The sequence below is a fragment of the Pongo abelii genome, chromosome X, assembly GCF_028885655.2.
Source record: "Pongo abelii isolate AG06213 chromosome X, NHGRI_mPonAbe1-v2.0_pri, whole genome shotgun sequence".
NCBI lineage: Eukaryota > Metazoa > Chordata > Mammalia > Primates > Hominidae > Pongo > Pongo abelii.
The window spans coordinates 56281402-56297351 of NC_072008.2; the positions used below are offsets into that span (position 1 = coordinate 56281402).

A 15950-nucleotide genomic window follows, 5' to 3' on the forward strand; every position below is an offset into this window, starting at 1 on the left:
TACTTTCTCCATGTTGATGGCTATTTTTCTTAAAATTTGTAAGAACACTTTATATATTAAAGACATTAACCTTTTGTTGCATTGCTGCAAAATTTTCACCCAATTTGTCTTTTGCCTTTTATTTTTACTTATAGTATGTGTATTAGTCTGTTCTCACGCTACTGATAAACACATATCTGAGACTGGGAAATTTACAAAAGAAAGAGGTTTAATGGATTTACAGTTCCATGTGGCTGGGGAAGCCTCACAATCATAGTGGAAGGCAAGTAGGAGCAAGTCACATCTTACATGGATGGCAGCAGTCAAAAAGAGCTTGTGCAGGGAAACTCTCATTTTTAAAAACATCAGATCTCGTGAGACTCATTCACTATCACAAGAACAGTACAGGAAAGACCCGCCCTCATAATTTAATCACCTGCCACCAGCTTCCTCCCACAACATGTGGGAATTGTGCGAGTTACAATTCAGGATGAGATTTGGGTGGGGATACAGCGAAACCATATCAATATGTGGTAGAATGTTTAAATTTTGTCCATAAACAAATCTGCCACTTTGTGGTTTTTGCTACTGGGAAAATGTTTTAAAATAGTATTCACATTCCAATATTTAAAAAATATATTCTCCTCTGATCCCTTATAGTTTTTCTAAAACATTGTTAATGGACTTCAGATATAAAAAAATGGATTAATGATAATCGTTGGTTCTTGACACACTATTATTGGTCTATTTATGTCATTTCCTTTTTAAATAATATAACAAATACATGTGAACCCATCACCCAACCCAAAACCTAGTACATTACCAATAACTCATATCTACCTATAGTATCTTTTCTATCCCATTCTCCTACCTCCCTAACAGAAGTATCCTGAGATTATATCAATACTTCCCTTGCCTTAAGTTTTATCTTATATGTATGTATGAACAGACAATATACTGTTTACTTTTGCTTGTTTTTGAACTTTATAAATTGATATTAAACCATAAACTGTCTTCTAAGAATTGCTCTGTTCACTCAATATTTTGGTATTAAGATCTGTCCATTGTGTTTCATTAACTTGTAGTTAATTTTTACCTGAATAATTAATAGAAACAAGGTAGGTGAACTGTGAGTATAAGAGTATTTGAGTGAAAGAACAGGATGTGTGATGGCCCTGGGATGAGAAAAAGCATACCAAATTTGAGGAATTATAGAAAAGAAGGTCAGTGACTCTGGTGTCCTGAGGCCTGGAGGAAGAGTGACAGAAGACGAGTTAGGAGAAGCAGCCAAGGGATAGATCATACAAGGCCTTGTAGGCCATGGTAAAGATGTAGACTTTTATCACAAGTGCACTGGAAGACATTATGCAGGGTAACGACATGATCCGGTATGCAATTACTAAAGATTAATCTGGATACTTATAAACAGTTGATTGAGACAGGTGACAAAAATTCAATCTTGAGGTGTTGCAATTATTGTCCCCATTCGATAGATGTGAAAACTAAGGCTCACAGAGGTTAAGTAACTTTCCTTGTATTACACAGCTACTACATGACAGAACCATGATATACACAAACGTGGTATGACTTCAGAACTTGCTTTTTAAAACAGTGATACCACATATGGATCTGGAGTTTAGAGGGGTTTGGTTTTGGGATATAAATTTAGGAATTCATCGGCTTATATTTAGAGTCATAGGACTGTATGAGATCACCTAGGGAGAGAATATAGACAGAAAAGAAAAGAAGTTTAAGCAGAAGCCCTAAGGTACTCTAATATTTAGACTTTGGTAGAAGAGGAGAAAAGGACTGAAAAGGAGCAGCCAGTAGGATAAGAGTAAAACCATGGATTTTTCACATAGAAGTTAAGAGAAAAAGGCTGCTTCAAGAAAGTAGCAGTGATCAACTACTCCAAATATTGCTGGAAGGTACAGTGAGTTAAGGACTGAAAAGTAACTATTTGATTTAGCAACATGGAGGTAACTGGAGACCTTCAAAAGAGCCATTTCATTCATGAAGTCATGAAGAAAGAAGGCAGGTTGGAATGTATTTAAGAGTAAATGGGTATTCCCAGGAAGTCTAAAGTCACCCCAGGAGATGGAATCCACAGGAAAATTTCAGACTAGAAGCTCCTTAAGGGGAAGAAATGAGCCATCTAACTTCATGTGCTTGGAACCTAGCAGTTTTTTCTATGTAATAGTGTGCAATAATTTATTTCTTGAACTTAACCAAATTAGATGTGGCTTCTGTCCCCATCCTCAGGGAATTACATTCTAGTTGGGGAGGTAACAAAAAAATATAGCATGAGTGGATGAGGTGTTTTCTGTAAATGCAATCCAGACTACATATTAAATATGACCTCAAAATGGGTGTATAATCCTGAAGCCAAAACCATTTTGTAAGATACTTGGAAAACCACTCTTGGACATTTAGGGATAATCAAGAGCTTTCAAGTGTTGCCTTAACCAGAGGATAAATACTATATTTAACTATGTACTCTTGCCATGAACTCTTAGTCATTTCTTCTTTAGCAAGAGTTGCAAACTAAAATGCATACACAGGCCAAACTGGTAACAAAAATAAGTGAAATGTTCAGGTGAGGGCTGTAATAAGCTGACGAGATCATGGCACATCTAGAGGGGCCAGGCACTGCTGATTTCCAACAGATTGACAGCACTCTGGAAAATAGGCTTAAGGATGAAAACACAGATTTTCATATATCCCTACATTTTTCAATGTTGATAATTTATTCAGTCAACATCTGCACAGGCACACATGCACACATGCACACACACATATACATATACATTGCAGACAAACAAAATTTATCTGCTGGCCAAATTTAACTTATGGACTGTTGGTTTGTAACCTGTATTGTATAGCAATTTCCACAATTTTCAGGGTTGTCTCAATTTCAACCCAGTCTTAGCTTGCCTGATGCCAAATGCTAAGCCCCTCTGCATCATCCTTACAAATAACTCTGCCTTGATTCTCAGAACTAGTGTAAAAGTTCTCTAAAACTTAAAGTACAATAAAAAAAATAAAATAAATTAGCTGGGCGTGGTGGCAGGCGCCTGTAGTCCCAGCTTCTCTGGAGGCTGAGGCAGGAGAATGGAGTGAACCCAGGAGGCAGAGCTTGCAGTGAGCCAAGATCGCCCCACTGCACTCCAGCCTGGGCGACAGAATGAGACTGTCTCAAAAAAAAAAAAAACACACACACACACATACAAAAGTTAGAGAAAGGGGAAATTTATTGAAAGAGTCCTTTCTTTGCCTATGGTCCACAGTGCTTAGCATTGTGCTGAGAATATAACCATGGTATCTGTCAAACCTCCCTATGATATTATGCTCACGTATAAGTAGCAACCTAGTAAGAGCTGCCTGGCATTCATGGCTAGAGGTCCATTTGGGCTGAGTAACCTCTATGAACAGGCAGATAGTTAAGGTTAGGACACAGTGGGTATAAGCAACCAATGACATGTTAATGACAGCTCAAGACAACCCTGAAAAAAAAGATTGTTGTCCTCCTAAGTTTTCTCTTGTTGAGACTAAATAGCCCTATACTCTTCTAGTGGTGAAGGAAAATGGCTGCTTCTTATGACCCTGTATCAAGGTCATAGTTTACAAAATTGCTTAAACCACCCTTCTTGCTTTATGTAACCAATGTCCTTAATTTTATTCTTCCCTTCATCTTTAAGTTGAGAACACAAGTCAACCATCAGCTATCAACTGCCAACCCTAAAAGCCAACCTGAAAGCATACTTCTACTATGTCACTGCTCCAATCATGTTGCCAACTCAGCCCAGAGGCAAGATATTCAAGCAGATGTTCTAAGGAAGAATAAATAGGGAAAGTTGTTCATATCAGGTGTGTATTTCTTTCTTGTTTTCTGTTTTGATTTGTTTATTGTTTACAAACAGATATCACCCAGATAAATCCCTGATGATATTGCCTTTAATTGTTCTTTCAACAAATTTTTATTGAGTCCCTACTGTATGACACCCACTGTTCAGTATGCTGTGGATAGAGCAGTGAGCAAAATAGATGATGTCCCTGCTCTTACTGAGCTTATACTCTAGTGGGAGACTTACTTTGTCACAGAAGCAAACACACAGATTAAATTGTGATCCGTGCTGTGATAAAAATAAAATGAGATGAGGTCATAGAGAGTGCCTGGATTGTGGGAGTTACCTTAATGTACATAGTAAGGGAACGCTTTCCTGAGATGTGTAGGATGTTGGAGCCCACCATGGGCATAATCAGACAGAAGGAAAAGGAAGTGCAAAGGCCTTGAGGTGAGAGAGATCTTAATATATTGCAATGAAAAGGAGGTCAGCATAGCTACAGCAGTGTGAACAAGGTGTTTACAAATCAAGTCAAAGAGACAGGCGGGAGACAGGTGGATCTTGAGGGCCTTGTTGATAATATAAGACAATCCAGGTGCTGACTGCAATGGGAAATGACTGAAAGGTTTTAAACAGAGGTGCGACCTGGTCAGATTTGCCTTTTAGAAAGACTATTTGTTTGCTGGCTGTTGAACAGATTTTAGCAGGGCAGATGTGGAAGAAGGGTCACCAGTGAAGACACTCTTCCAGCCATCCATTTGGGAGATGGTGATGGTCAGGATCAGGGTCAGGGTAGTAGTAGTGGAAAGGATGAGAAATGGTCGGATGCTGAACACACTTTTAGGACAAAGCTAACGGGATTTCCTCAATAATTGGATGAGACTTGTGAGAGAAGAATCAGGGATGGCTCCAAGATTTTTGGCCTAAGCAACCAGGTACTGTCATTAACTGAAGGGGGGAATGGCATTAAACATGATTTCTCATGGGTCATTCTGGAGTTCCAGTTATACCTGTGGGATGGAACCTCAGGGCCCTTCTCTGACTTTGAGCTGCCTAGTTATGAGGTGGGGCGGTAGTAAGGGACTGCTGTTTGGGGTGAATTAGAGGCATAAGGCACATTTCTGGGAATCCCCACCCTCTCTCCCTTCCCCTTCCCCATTCTAGTCAAAAACATGCAGACTCACACAGATGAGAGACGGAGAAGACTGAGCATCCCAGGATAGGCAGAAAGAAGAATCCCCAGAAACTCTAGAGCTGTTGTAGCCACTTCAGTCCAAAGACTGCATGGGCGTGGGCGGCACCAAGGGGGCGTCGCAGAAACTTTCTTAGGGATCTGGCAGCCTAGGGAACCAGTTTTACCGGAAACAAAGTAATGAAAAGAGATGCGGTGGGGTGTGGCGGGGCCTGCCCCTGCCGGAAGAAGTTTGGGTGCAGCCCAGTATTCAAGCTCCAGGACAAAGGGGGCGGGGAGGCCGCCACTAGCAAACAATCTCAGCTTCATAAACCCAGCAGAAAGGTCCGGGGTATCGTTGAAAAGGTCGGAAGGACCAAGATTATGTCCGCCCGCCTAAGTGGGATGAACAATCAAGTTGTGCGATGCAGCTTTAAAGGGGCTGGTGATTGACAGAATGGTGTAGTAGTGGATGGGGTGGAGCCGCTGGGTGGGGTCGAGACTGGCAGCTGAGAGATAACAAAAGGAAGAAAAAAGAAAACCATTGCCCTTGATATTGCTAATTCCGGGGGAGGGAAGCTAACTAGAAAGTAGGGAAAAGGAAGGTTTTAGAGTTCACCTCCACTCCTTCCTCTGGCTAACACTCTTTACACTCTTCTGCCTTCCCTTGAGATAATTAAAATAGACTGTACACCGGCCCTAGTCGGTGCCCATTCCCCCTAACTCTTCACTCAACTACGTGTGTAGTCCGAGGGAGTGAGGACCCCGAGTCCAAGAGCTCAATCCTGGCCCCGCCCCGTCGGCCCAGGCCCCGGGGCTGGGAGGAGATGATGCCTTCGGAGGCGCAGAATCCGAAAGTAAGTCCCTTTTATTTTGCCTTACCAACTGCCACCTCCCACTCCACCTTCCTTTTATCACCCTCTCTGGGCGGCGAAATAGCCTCTTTCAAGGAAGACCTTTCAGGGTGGAGCAGAGTGGGGTTGGTAAGAAGGGGAGGGGAAGGGAGGTGGTGCTTTAGAGCCTAGGGGAGCTACCACGGGCGGGACAGGCGCGCTCAGTTCGATGGCTGTGTGGTTGGATCCTTGATTTCTCCTCCAGGTATTAGAGCCTCGACTTCCTCCCTCCTGGCATTCTTTCTTTTTTTCACCCTGCAGCAACCCTATCAGGTTGCCTGAAGCCTCTAGCTGTGAGCTAGGAGGGCTCCATCTTGCCTGGCTTCTTAAAGGGACAGTGCACTATTTAACTGGAAATTCAATTATGAGAAGGGTGGCAGTACCTCTATGTTGGAAGGAATTTGTGTGGCGAGGACAGCTTTTTCTTACTCAGACCAGCTTCCAAACTTGGTTCTAATATCCATGTGATTCTTAGGAGGTGCACCGTGGGCAATGTTGCCAAGTTACACATTAGTTAACTGCAGCCAGTTGACTGCAGTTTTAGCTCAAAGGGAAAATTTCCATTTCCTTAGAGGCGCCATGGCAGTGCAGGTATCTTGAACAAATTCATTCTACAAATTTTATTGAATGCCAGGTTCATTGCTTGTGGCTGATCACACTGCTGGGAGGTTTGTGTAAAATGTCAAGGCCATGCAGAGTGTTGTCAATGACTCCCTTTTTAACTGATTAGTAGCCTTCCCAGGATATGGAGAAAAATGTTGAATTTGATTACAGCATTTACCAAACATTTCTTACATGAATGGCTCAATGGTTCACTTTTATTGTCTTCTGTTCAGTACCAGGTGTCCATATGCTCAAAGCCAAGTGACTGGGAATTCCAGCTAGAAGAAATGGGAACTCAAATCAAAATGGCATGCAGAGAGGAAAGAGCAGGAAACTTCAATAGGAAAGCTAATGCCACTTTGGCGTTATCCATGTCCAGTAAGGGAGATTGTTTTGGGAAAGAGGGCTTCACCATCTCCCTTCCACTGTTAAAGAAGAGCTGGTGTGGCAGAAACTTGTTAGAAAGGGTCTGTTATGGACCAGTGACATCTCTTACATATTTGTCTCTCATGTTTCTGCACAGGGAGGGTGGCAGGACTGTGGATGGAGCCTAATGATACTCCACAGGTCGAAGAGATGAAAACATGTTTGAGGTTTTAGGATTCATATTTCACTCTGTAGGTTTTTGTTTGGTCAATGGAATGCCACAGTTCCCAGTGCTCTGCAATTTCCTTTGTTTTGAGTCCCTTCCTAGTTCTTACTCAGCGGTCCAGGGTAGGGAACTGTGATACAGAAAGGTATCGACGCAAAATTACATTGTGTTATTATATTCATTCATTCATTCGTTCATTCATTTGACAATTACATACTGAGAATCTACTCTGTATCATCACCACACAAGACTCTGGGGAAAATATCCCTTCTTGGAGATTATATTCTAATGAGGAGGTGTTGGTGGAGGGGACTAACAAAAAACAATAAACATATACGTTGAGTGGGGATAAGATGGGAGAAAGGCTACAGGGCATGTGGAATTGGGGTGATTTTAAAGAATATATCTGAATGAAGTGAGGGAGCCAGCCATGAGAATACCTGAGGGAAGGGTGTTCTAGACAGAGGAAGTAGCAAGTGCAAAGGCATGGTATGTTCAAAGAATAGTAAGAAGGTCAGTATCACTGGAGTAGAGAAGAGGAAGAGTGCGGGATATAAGGTCAGTGAGATAGAGGGGGCTAGATCATATAGGAACTTGTAAAGACTTTGGCTTTTATTCTGAATGAGACAGGAAGTCATTTGTAAAAAAAGAAATAACAGTCATTCTATTTGAAATTCTGTTGCATTAAAGAGAATGAATCTTGAATTATTCATCTTATACAATCAAGATGGATTATATTTTTATGTTTGGGATCTAATGCTCCTTTAAGAAAAACTTAGTAAACGTATTGCTAACTTGTTCATGTCAATTAATACAATTTAATTTCATACCAACCATTGTTTTATAAAATAATTATCTGAAGAAGGTTTCAAATGCACTTGAAACTACTGTTGACAGCACAGAGGTTAGAGATGCTGACCCCACACAGTTGAAAACCCATATATAACTTTTGATTCCCCAAAACTTATCTACTAGTAGCCTACAATTGACCAGAAGCCTTACTGATAATATAAACAGTTAATTAATATACATTTTGTAAGTTATACATATTATATACTGTGTTCTTATAATAAAGTAAGATAGAAAAAAGAAAACGTTTAGAAAATTGTAAGCAAGAGAAAATATATTTACTTTTCATTAAGTGGAAGTGGATTATCATAAAGGTCTTAATTCTTGCCATCTTCACATTTAGTAGATTGAGAAGGAAGAAGAGCGGGTGTGGTCTTGCTTTTTCAGGAGTGGGAGAGGTGGAAGAAAATCCATGTATAAGTGGACCCATGCAGTTTAAACCTGTGTTTTTCAAGGGTCAACTATACTTAAATACAAAAAGTGTCTTCAATGTACTTTAACAAAATATATTAATTTACTAGCACTAGAAAAAGTCTCATCTGCTTTAAGAAAATATCACAAGATTTTGTAGCACTCTTTGTCAAGAAATTGTGAAAATTATTTGCTTGGAAACCTTTTTTTAAACTTTCCGTCCTGCTGGCACACATGATTCCTTTGAAGCTGTGCGCTGTGCTTCCCCCAAGTCCTTCCCAGTGGGAGCTTTAAGTTTAAAACACCTCATTAGCCGCAGGGAACTCAGAAGGAGAGAAGTGTGAGAGGAAGGGAATTGAGAGAAAGAAGAAAAAAGCCAAGGAAGTCCAAACAGGACAATGCAGTAAGAACAAGAACAAGTCACACAAATACAAAGTTTTAACCCCTCTGTTCCATACATTGAAAGTTCCATTCATTTCTGGCCTTGAAATTTCCACTTGTCCTTGCGACTCCCTTTTAGAGATAAGGTAGGTGTGCATGTTAGCTGTGTGTGTAAAGGGAGACTTGTGGATTAGGGTAGGCTTCCCCTAAAACAATTCTTAACCTTGGCCACACACTGGAATCAGTTGAGGATATTTTAAAAATACTGATAACTTTGTCCATCCTCAGAGATACTGATGTAATTGGTTGGGGCACAGCTTGGAAGATGGATTTTTAAAAGAGCTCCCTAGGTAATTCTAATGTGCAGTAAAGGTTGAGAACCACTTGCTTAGAGTTGAGGTTCTCTTAGTATGGTGCTTGGACCAGCAGCATCAGCATCACCAGGGAACCTCTTAGAAATGCAGATTTTCAGGCCCCACCCCAGACATACTGATTGAGAAACTCATACTGATTGTGATAAAACAATCAGTACTTTTTTTTCATACACCATCTGGGTGACCTGGATACACACTGAAGTTTGAGGACTACCGCCTTAGAGGTTAGAGGTTCTCATTTTTTTTCATTCCCAATACACCTAAGGAATATAACACACTCCTATTAGCAACAGAGGCTCACTGTGCCCTGTTTGTGAAAGGTGGAGAAGGAATATGCCTGTTCCCATCCCATATCAGAATCCCCATTCCCATTCCCTACTGCAGAATTTACAATCACTGTTTTAGAGTATATGGCTTTTTAAATTATATGCATTATTTCCTTTAATTTCAGCACTCATGTTTCATGCATCATTTCACTTCATCCTCACAGTAATCTTGTGAGGTAGACACTATTATCATTGCCATTTTATAATTGAGAAAACTGAGGCACAGGAAAGAAAGTACCTTATCCAAGATCATACAGCTAGTAAGTGTAAGAGATCCATCCTCTCCTGTACTTTCTAAGTTGTTTCATCAGTTAGGTTCCTTCTCTCTTATTTTCTTAAATTTCTTCTTATTCTTTGATTTTCCCACTCATTCAACCCTATCCACCTAACATTGCTGACATATATTGAAGACCTACTTTGTACCAGGCCCCTCTATTGAGCACGTTACAGATATCAATGTATATAATGTTCACAGCAGTCCTATTAAGTAGATACTATTATTTTCCTCATTGTTCAGTTAAGGAACTTGGGGCACAGTAAAATCAAGCAACTTGCCTAAGCTTACACAGCTAGTAAGTGGCAGAGCTGAGATTTGAACCCAAGTCTATGAAGTCTATGCCTGACTATTATGCCATACTACCTAATCTTAAGCTTGCAAGCACATTTTTTCCCTTGTCTAAATCTTTCTTTGAACTCATTTAAATTACCACTCCTATTTATTTTGTGCAGTTTCCATTTAAACTATCACTGAAACTGTTCTTGCCAAAGTTACTTAACGATCTGTCATGTTCAGTGCTCTCTCTTTAGATCTTCAGCCTTCTTGACTCTCTACTACATTCAAGGCTGTTATATCTGACCTAGCTTATTATAATAGCTCCTTTATTGTTCTCTCTGCCTCCAATCTGTATGTCCTTTGCTATGGGTTGAATTGTGTTCCCCAATATATGTTGGAGTCTTAATTCCTAGTTTTTCAGAATGTGACTATTTGGAGACAGGGTCTTTATAGAGGTTAAAAAGTTAAAATGATCTCATTTTATTTTTTTATGAGATCATTTTAACTTTATTAAATCAAGTGGGCCCCAATTCAATATGACTGGTGTCCTTATAAAACAGGGAAATTTGGATACAAAGACAGACTCACACAGTGGGAATATGACGTGAAGAGACATGGAGAATACAACCATCTGCAACCCAAGGAGAGGCCCAGAACAGATTCTTCCTTCACAGCCCTCAGAAGGAACCAACCCTGCTGACACCTTGATTTCATACTTCTAGCCTCCAGAACTGTGGGACAATAAATTTCCATCGTTTAAGCGAACCAGTTGGTGACACTTTGTCATAGCAGCCCTCGGAAATGAATACAGAGTAGAAGGGAAAGGTTATTCCAGGCAGGAAGAATCTTATTACCAGAGGCAAGTAATGGGCACTAACATAATGTGGGTTGGAGAAGGACAGTGTAGGGTTAGAGAAAGGGTGAGTTTAAGAGAACTTTTTCTTGTGGTGGTAATACATATGGGGTAAAAGCAGCGGCTGGAAAAACAGCAAGGTTAAAATTCTTTCTCCTAGTGTTTCAGGGAAATAGCTAAGTTTCAAAGAATATTATCTAGCTAATGCCTCCTAATGCTAAGATGGCCTATATTTTGTTCCTTAGAAAGCTGAACTTAGGAATAACTCTCTGAACTGGGAACATTTTACTGGTCAGTGATGGCATGATACGTATGTAATGGACAGAGAACATGGAAAGGGGTTCAGAGTACATTTTTACAAGAATAATAACTCAAATGTGATCTGCAGCTTTGGTTTAATTAAACCTGGTCATATATATTAACCATTTCCACTTATGTAAGGCAGATGGTTTTTGAAATGGGGATGCAGCATTCAGTTATTCATCTCATTTATTTGTTCAATATATATGCCATGAGAACCCTCTATGTAGTCAGCTCTGTGCTATAGCCTGGGTATACAAAAATCTGAGACCTCAGTCTTGCCCTGGAGCTCAGCTGGGAGACAGGCAAAACTCTAGCTAACGTCTAACATTTCTTGATTACTTAATATATGCCATGGACCATACTAAGAAAATTCACAATAGTTATGCTCACTTTTTAGATAAGGACACTGAGGGTTAGAGGAAAGTTGAGTCAACTTCAGGAGGGGAGTTTTGGCAAACTTGCCAAGTGAGAAGGTTATTAATATGAGCAAGTAAAATGTGGGTGATTTGGGGGTTAGAGGGTCAGAGAAGACTTGCTAGAGGAGATGATATTTGAGTCTTGAAGGATAAATAGGAGTTTTCAACATACACAAGTTGAGAAAGAAGGAGCATGGCAGATGGAAGGAACATTATGTATAAATCAATGGAGACACCAGAGATATGCTGTGTTCAGGAAATAGTGTTTCATTATGGCTGTCACATAAGTTGGTGGCAGGAAAAAAGACTGGAAAAGTAGGCACAACCCAGGAATCAACCATAAATAAGAGTCTCTTATTTTTTATAAGCACGATATGAGGAACACTGTACCCGAAAGCTATTCTTTACTATTCAAAACATTAGAGATTGCATAAACAGCTGCTTTCAGTGCTGTACAGAGAAATTAGAGGGATTTTTTTCACTGAGGGTCAGTCAATAAAGACCAGAAAAATTACTGGGACCAGAAGGTAGACAGAAACCTTAGGACTCAAAAGTCATTGCTGATCAGGGAGAAGGGATGAGACTGGTACTTTGTGGGAGTCTGGACTGGTAGAAATGATAACTAGTCAGAGTAGTCAAAGCAATAATAATAATTTTAATAATACAAAAATAAATGTACCAAGTACTACTCTAAGCATTGAATTTACTATATCCATTTGATAAATGGGGAACCTCCAGTACCCCAAACCTCTGACAATAACTGTAAAGAAACTGGGAATACTCTGCTAATAATTTGTTGAATTTGAATTTGAATGCAGATAGTTTGGCTATACAATCTACATTTTTAATCATTATGAAATGTTGAACTAACTAGTCAGTAAGACCAAAAAAGGAAATAGAATCAAAGTGAGTCAGTAACTGTGGGTCCTGTTAAGCAGTGTAATGCAATGTACAAATGGGTACATATGAAAAAGATAAAAATAGATGAAAGATCTAAGAAGTAACATGTAAGACAGATTTTGCTGACCGAGGTCACAACTCAAGGGTTCACAAGCCACATTCAGGCCACAGATGTACTTGCCTTGAGCCATGATCTTTTCAAAATTTGAATTAATTGCCAGTGTGTAAAAGGCAGATGATTTCACATAAAATAGACTCGCAGTTTTCTTGAAAAACTTGAAATGTGTGGCATCACTGGGCCTATACTGCCTCATGGTGACACTTAACACAAGCTGAAGCAGCAGCTTCCCCTTTATACATGTTATTTATTCATTAATATCCTTTGGTTGCAAAGGGTGTAAACCAGCTGAAGCTAGCTTAAACACAAGAGCAATGTGACTGGATCTTAGGAATGGACTGGGTTTTGGAAATGGGAAGTTGTCAGCAACCTAAGGTGATTTTCTTTCTATGTCTTATATATGCTTCCCTTGGCATATCTGCTTATTTCTTCTCTCTTAGCAAATTATATTACATAGTGAGCAAGAGATAGCTCCCTCATCTCTCGAGTTTATAAGTTACAGTTCAGTCACATGAGCAGGTACTGGCTTTGTTTGTTCCAATTCCCAAATCACAGGGAAGTGGACACTCACCGATTGACCAGGCTTGAGCCAGCTACTTATACCTAGATAAACCAGCTCTGGTCAGGAAGCTAGGGTCATGTAATATAAGCTGTTGGAACACCTTTGCTAATCAAAGAGGAGTTATAAGGTGGTCACTATGTACAGAGCAGACATTTTCAAATGTGTCCCCTGTACAAAATATTATTTTGGCCCTACCCACTTTGTAGTAACTTCTTGTGTTCTCTTGGAAGTTTCGCAGCCCCCTGTAGCCCTGGCCTGCTTGATATGCTTGCCAGGCTACGTCCTGCTATTTTGAGAATATGTAGGGTTGACTGTGCTCCCAGTGGCCTAGTCCTTTCCTGTGGTGAATCTATTCCTATTACTGTATAAAGCAATTTGAGGCCAAAATTGCCATAACAGCCTTCTCCAATTTTCTTTTTGCACTTTGAAGTCCACAGGGCTTCCTTCAGTGGCTTAAAATTATCTTATTAATCATCATAATGATCTAAAGGCCAGTGAATGAGGCCTGGTGAGTGCATTCTCAAAGGGTAACAGGCCTGGATGGGAAAGAGGGAAGTCATGGGGAGAGCAGCTGATACTAATGTGCCCAGGCCTAGAGAATTAGCAAGAGTTGCATTTATAAATGTAATGCCTGGGCTTTAGAATTACACATAGTGACAGTGATTAACTAACTGTGTTTCCCCTTTGTGGGTCCCCTTACTCCCAGGAACTTTCCAAGGTTTCTGCTTCCCTGCTGAGGCTTCGGATACTTCTTGTATCAATGATTTTTTTCAGTGACTTTAAAGTTCCCTTCCTGACACTCCTTACTGAAGTAGCAGTTGATATTTGAAGTTTTGCTCTCAGCAAAGTTTCCTTAGAGCTGTTGTCAGAGGTTGGCTTGCAGAGATTGCTAACTTTAGACGATGTTGAGAGAGAAGCTTCTTCTACCCTCCAAAATGCCAAAGTAAGCTGATCTGGCTGAAACTATCCACTTTCAAGATCTTGGGATAGATTTCTTCCAAAGGAATCCAATCTCCCTGCTCAAGTCTTGCTGCCTCCTCTGGAATCTGCTTTGCTTTTTATAAATAGAATAGAATTGTCCTGACTTCCTCAAGCTAAGAGTTGCTTATTTCCAGAGTGAGAGTCTACGTTTTTCAAAGTGAAATGGGAAGAACCCAGAGCCAAAATGAAGCAACTTCCTAGGAAGAGTAATTTCACTTGGAGCATTTGGAATCTAGGCAAACATTGTTTTCTTTCCCTTTCCTCTTTGATAAAGTCAGTTCAAGTTGCAATAAAATGAATATGGGTTTCTTACTTTGGATCCCCTGTCTCCTTCATCCAATTCTTTAGTTGGCAGGTGAAGGCAGTATTTATCAAAAATAGCAATAATAATTAACATTTATTGAGCAATTACTAAGTGCAAGACACTATTCTAAATTCTTGACAAGACCTACGTACTAAAATGGTCATGATGGTGTGTTAAAGTTATCCTGTTTTAATTCAAAATAAAGTCAGGAAATATCCTTATAAACTGTGTGGATTTAAATAGAGAGTCACCTTGGGAATCTTAAATTTGTATTTCACACCCTGTCATCTACTCACTCTTCTGCTAGTAGGAAACAGTACACTCATATAGTGGAAAAAGTACTCAAGCAAAAGAGCTTTTTCTTGAGTATTCAAGGGGCAGAAGAGGGCTGGCTTCTGAGTGCCCAGAACTGTGTTAGCCCTGTATAAAGATTATTTTGTTGACTCTTCAGTACAATTCTATGAAATATTATTGCTCCCCCACCTTTTCTTTTAATAAATGAAGAAATATAGAATTAGAGAAGTTAACTAAATAACTTGCTTTCAGTCACACAGCTAGCATTTGTCGTCTGGGATCTCAACACAAAATTAACACCAGAGCTCTTGCCTTTAAGTACTAGATCATGCTGCTTTTAAACACATAAATTAGGAAGGGGACAGACTCAAATGTCGCAACTCTCTTTTATAAGTATTCTTGTATTATTTAGTAATTCAACTTCTCACTATCTTTCCTTGAATGGAAATAAGATTAGAGAAATAACAGGAGCCCCAGAAAGTAAGTAGATAAAGGAAGTTGTTTCTACCTCTGGGTTCCCATAGCACTAGACTCAGCAGTCTAAGGATATCTTAATCATGATTGTCCCCAGTGCCTAGAACATAGAAGGAACCCAGTGAATACTTGTTGAGGGAATAAGTGAATCAATGAGTTTGGGGAAATTATCTACCTAGCTTGAGACTTTCTGGCAGATTATACATCATTTTTCATGTTCCTGGTCAACTATATGTAGATCATGCATATAGGTACCCAGACAGAGATATACATGCTCATTCAGAAATTGCCATCCAATCCTGATACATGCAAACTCATAAAAATATATCTCCACACAAATGAATACTTGGCATATTTGTTTTCTGATGCTGTAAAATGTACCACAAAATGGGTGGCTTAAAACAGCAGAAGTTTATTCTCTCACAGTTCTTGAGGCTAGAAATCTGAAATAAAAAATAAAAGTATTGGCAAGGCCATGCTCCATCGAAAACCTCTAGAAAGAATCCTTCCTGATCTCTTTCAGCTTCTGGTAAGTCCAGATATTCCTTGGCTTGTGGCAGTATAACTCTAATTTCTGTCTCTCTCTTCACATGGCTATGTCTGTGTGTATATGTGTGTGTCCGCGTGTGTGTGTGTGTGTGTGTGTCTTCAAAGACTTTATTTTCAAATAATGTCACATTCACAAGTACTGATGGCTAGGACTTCAACATACCATTTTAAAGGTCACATTACCATCCAAAACAGTCTTCCTTTGGCCCTCCAAAATTT

At 39.8% G+C, this 15950-nt stretch overlaps 1 protein-coding gene across 1 annotated transcript in view; it reads left to right on the top strand.

The window, feature by feature from the left end:
* Nucleotides 1-1040: 1040 nt before the first annotated feature.
* KLF8 (KLF transcription factor 8) overlaps nt 1041-15950 on the top strand; it is a 373193-nt gene continuing 358283 nt past the window's right edge. Inside the window, exon 1 of the mRNA XM_024241115.3 lies at nt 1041-5852. The gene's annotated coding sequence lies outside the window, so the exon portion shown is untranslated. The remainder of the gene's footprint in view (nt 5853-15950) is intronic.